This window comes from Corvus cornix, chromosome 15 (genome assembly GCF_000738735.6).
Source record: "Corvus cornix cornix isolate S_Up_H32 chromosome 15, ASM73873v5, whole genome shotgun sequence".
Taxonomy (NCBI): Eukaryota; Metazoa; Chordata; class Aves; order Passeriformes; family Corvidae; genus Corvus; species Corvus cornix.
In genome coordinates this window covers 4864792-4869459 of record NC_046345.1, presented here as the reverse complement: position 1 = coordinate 4869459, position 4668 = coordinate 4864792, and the positions used below count along the sequence as shown (strand labels likewise).

At 56.8% G+C, this 4668-nt stretch overlaps 1 long non-coding RNA gene across 1 annotated transcript; it reads left to right on the top strand.

The window, feature by feature from the left end:
* The first annotated feature begins 3378 nt into the window (after positions 1-3378).
* Positions 3379-4668, top strand: LOC109144413. The gene is made up of 2 exons (XR_002045180.3): positions 3379-3478; positions 3919-4668. It is a non-coding gene; the product is annotated as an uncharacterized LOC109144413 (long non-coding RNA).

Below are 4668 nucleotides of genomic sequence, written 5' to 3'. Positions count from 1 at the left end.
TAATAACAGCAGTGCCATGGAAACAGGCAGGAGAAGAGACCAAACATTGTATTTGTGATGCAGAAATGCCCACCAAGTGGCAAAAGTTGTTAGTGATGGAGAGGGAATGGTGAGGCTCAGGCCTCAGCTGCTCAGCCAGGTTTAGGGGGTGCAGGTGGGCCCAGCTCTCACGAGACTGCACCCCGTGACTCTAGGGCATCACACCTGGGGAAGGGACCTGCTGCTGGGAATTTCTCCTGCCTGTGGGTCTCACAGCGGTGCTGGGGCCCTCCCATCCCTCCAACAGCTTTGCTGAGGGCTCAGGTGAGCTGGGAGGCAGGAGTCTGTGTAGGGAGATGGGCTGGGATGAACCACGGGATGCACTCCCTGGAGCTGCTGTGATTTGAATCATTTCCTTCCCGCAGCCGGTGCTGAGGCCTAATGGGCTGTGAAATCTCACCCAAAGAAACAGCGGCATGTGTGCTGAGGGAGAGCGGCAGCCTCGGTGCTCCTGGGATCACCGTGCTCCTGCTGCCCCCTGAAACCCCAGGGCCCTTCTGCCTGCAGCTGGGACCTGTCACCCTGAACCTCCCTGAGCTGGACCAGCTCCTGCAGCCCTGGGCATGGCTGGGCATCGCTGCATGCACAGCCCAGCTCCATACCAGGAACAGCACCGACAGGAGCAGGTAAACGTAGCTTCTTGAGCTCCTTCAGCAGCACTCAGGGCCAGAGATGTTTGCGTGGTCAGAAACCTGAGGTGTTCCGAGAAATAAGACACACGTCTCCCGAGGCCACTTTATGGGCATTGCTCTAATTAGCACCGTGTTCATCGGCCGTTACCTCAGACCTTTGATTAACAGTGGAGAAAATCAATAACTGCTCTAAAAACTCAGATAAGTTTCACAGCTAATTTTAATTTCACATTTTAATCTTGTATTAATGTCAATCTTAATTACCATAATTAAGTCAGATGTGACTTAGCAAGAGCAGCTTGGAGATAAGACGTTAAAGGCAGACAATGCCTTTCTGGCGCTGCTCACCGGGGTTTGGGATGGGGCTGATGCCAGGGAGCCAGGGGGTCCCACAGGGAGCTGGGACACCCACTTCCCTGTCCTTCCCAATGTCCCCAGCCTTGCCAGATCCCTGCCTGGGATCTGTCCCCCGCACTGCAGCGGGGCCCTGAAGCCACTCAGAGTTGCTTTGCCTTTTGACAAAGAGTTGCTTTTATTTTGGATGCCTGAGCCCCCAAACACCTCACACGGCTGCTCCTCAGCAGCCAGGAATGCAGGGAGGTGACAGCCCCACGGCGCCAGCCATGCCTGCGCTCCGCTTGTCACGGCAGCTGAGATCCATGAGATCCCAACTGCCTGGAAAATCAATCTCTCATTTATTTTCGCGATGGTGCTGCAGCCGCCGATGCTGCCGCGTTGGCTCTGCAGTTGTGCCTATTGATCGCCGCCCACTCGCAGCTCCCCGCGCCCACAGGGCAGGGGCAGCGCTGCCAGGGGCTCCATCCAGCCTGGGCATTGCCCGTGGAGCCCTGGGACACGTCCACCTTGTGGGATCCTGCAGCAGCTGCCCTGCAGCGGGGTGGGACAGACCCTGCGGCCCCCGGAGCCCCCCAGCACCTCACAGGCAGCCGCTGCCCCCCCACACTGGAGGGTGACAGGGACAGAGGTGCTGGGGGGACAGACCCCACCACAGTACATCCCTGACTGCTGGCTCCAGAGCCGTGTGAGCTGTCCCAAAACACGCTGGGGATCCTGTCGAGGACGCAGCTGCTCCGTGGGGCTCCTGTGAGGGCACACAGGGTACCCAGAGGGTGCCAGGCTGCTGCCTCCCGAGCCCTCTGTGCCCACAGGGGACCGGCCTCCTCCCTGCAGCTTCCTTGGGAAGCTTTCACCCCTCCTCCACAGTGCCCGGGGGGGCTTCAATGGCAGAAGGAAGCGGAAAAATAACCTCAGCTTTAGACTTGGAGGCAGAGGTGCCCCGTAGTGCAGCTGAAAGGAGGCTCTGAGGAGCTGTCCCCGGGCTCCGCTGGCTGGGGGCACGGCTGGTGAGTGGCAATATTGTCCCAGGGCAGAAAAGGCCTTTGTCCCTCTGAGATGGCAGAGCCACTCCAGCCTTTGGCTTTGGGAACGGGGCTGATTCCCTGCTCTGCCTTCCAAACACGGTGCTGAATGGGGGGTTTGAGCCGGAGGCCAGGCTGGGATCCAGCCCCTTTGAGCCAGTGCCGGCGGGCACAGCTGGGGGCCCGCGCAGGAGGGAAGTCCTTGTTCCTTGTCAACAGAAGAAGACTTTGCACAGCTCAAAAATAGGCTCCCTGTTGCCCACCGGGGTTTGGAGGGGGCTGAGGGAAACAAACCCGCTGAGGGGAAGGCAGGCGGCAGCATCCCGGTGGAACGGGAGGGAAGGGACAGCCTGCCCAGGGTGCTGTGTCCCCAGAATCACCTCTGCACCCCTCAGTGTCCCTGTGTGGGCCGTGGGCCCCAGCACGGCTCCACAGTCCCTGTGTCACATCCCAGTGAGCCATCCCCCCGTGGAGCAAAAGCTTTCATCCTGCACTAGCCAGGGAGCACCTACCTGAGCCCACGGCTCCTTAATTCCCCAGCCAGAAATCAGAACATTGTTTTATACTCTATGCATAATTCATAATTCAGAGCTTAATTAACTAAAGCTCCTCGTGGCAATGCCTGGAGCGGCTCCCACCAGCTCCAGGCACTGCAGCTCTTCCAGTCACTCCAGTCCATGGCTGCTGGGCTCCTTCTCAAGGCAATGGTGTTGCTCTGGTTGCTGTAACCATGTCTCACTCGTGCTCTGTGATGTCCCAAAAGTTTTCAAGACTTTTCTGCTGTGATTTTCAGTTCTTTGCTCTGGCAGGATTGGCATCAGGCAAGGAGCAGCCAGTGGCTCCATGGTCCTCCCATCCTGACCATCCCCACAACTCCTGGAGAAATGTGCCTTCTACAAATCTGCCTTTCAGCTGGAAAATACCTGCTCTGGGGAGGCCTTCCTACCTTGTCCTCCATTCTCTGCATCCATTCCAGAATCGGTATTCCTGCCAGGAGTGCTGGTGTTTACTCATTGTATCCCGTATAAATTGCAAGAGAAATTACCCTGATACATAAAACAGCATTTGTAAATCCAGGAGCGCACAGAACTGCTGTCCTCTCTTGCGATTCCTCCTTGAGGAATAACAAGAAGTTTTTATGAAGTGAGGCAGAGTGCAGCATTACTTTAGTGCTATCCCACTGCCTCTGGAGAGAGGGATTTCTTTGCCTCTGCATTACTCTACACTCACTGTAATCCATTAATTGTCTTGAGGAAAGTGCTCTGGCTTTCTCTGCCACACCAGCGTCTCCCCCTGCATTTCAGGGTCCCCTTACCCAGGCAGGAGGTCTCAGTCCCCCAAGCCAGGCAGGAATGCCCAAGAAGGCTGGAGGTGTCTGCAGGACGGGATGAGCTGGATGCAGACCTTGGCCCTCAGCACCAACCACAGGTAAATATTTTTCATCAGTCCTGCCCAAATAATTTCCCCATGGGAATCATAAAAGCAGCCTGTGAGGAACTGATGCAATCAGCATTCCTCAGTGATGCTGATTGGGAATAATCCCTGAGCTGTTGGAGACACTGGAGAGAGGGGGTGTGCACCAGTGACGGGTGGGAAGGGAAAGGAAATAAGGGAAAAGAAGGAAATCACAGATTACAATCGGCACCAGTAACCATGGCATTGTGAAAGCCAGGCTTTGTCCAACAGCTGATTGTGATCTTCGAGGGGATGATGCATTTGAGGGAGGGAGGGAGGGAGGGAGGTATCCAGTGGCTGCTGTGGGTTGCTGTGAGGGATTGGATGTGGCATCAGGCACATTCTCCTGGAATCAGCGCCATGCAGGATCAGCACAGTGCATCCTAAGTGGGAATGAACTGGCTCATTGACAGATCCCGAGAACAGACAGATGAGGAGAATCATCCTCACAAGGAGGAATTAGTAACGAGCCTGCTCCGAGCCCACTCAGAGCCGGCGTTTGCTCTGCCACTGCTTCGCGTTCCCACGGCCTTCAGGCAAACACCAAATCCCTGGAGATGCTGTTACGAGCTGGGATCAGGGACTGGTTACCGGGAGCGGGGACGTGCAGCCACACTGCACAGCCCCGATCACAGCACAGAGTCAATTGTTCAGCCCAAAGCAGTCCAGCCACTCGCATCAGCTCATTTCTGTGCCATGAAACAGGGGGGTTGGAGTGTCCCAGGGACTGGAGGGTCCCTCTGCGGTGGCTAAAGACCCCAGAAACCCCCTGCAGCTGGAGCAGAGAGTGGTGCTTTGCTCCCCCACAGCTCTGCAGAGGCAGTGGCAGCCCCAAAGAGCCCACTCCTGATGGTGTCTGTGGCCTGGGGCCAGCAAAACCTTCGGCCAGCAGGGCCACACCTGCACCTCCCTTGCTTTGGGCACCACCCAGGGACCAGAACCTGTGAACTGGGTGGCACAAGGAGCAGGACAGTGGCACTAACTGTGGCTGTGCCTCACAGGGGGGTGGCAGCCCCCTTCCAGCCCATCCCTGTGTCCTCCCTGGTGCCCCAGGCTTGGCTTTCTCCGCAGAGGCTGCTTGCTCTCTTTGTGGGGGAGAAAGGGATTTGTACTAAAGCTCTTTGCATGAAAAAATAAAATCCATACTGCGCTGCTTTGCTCTG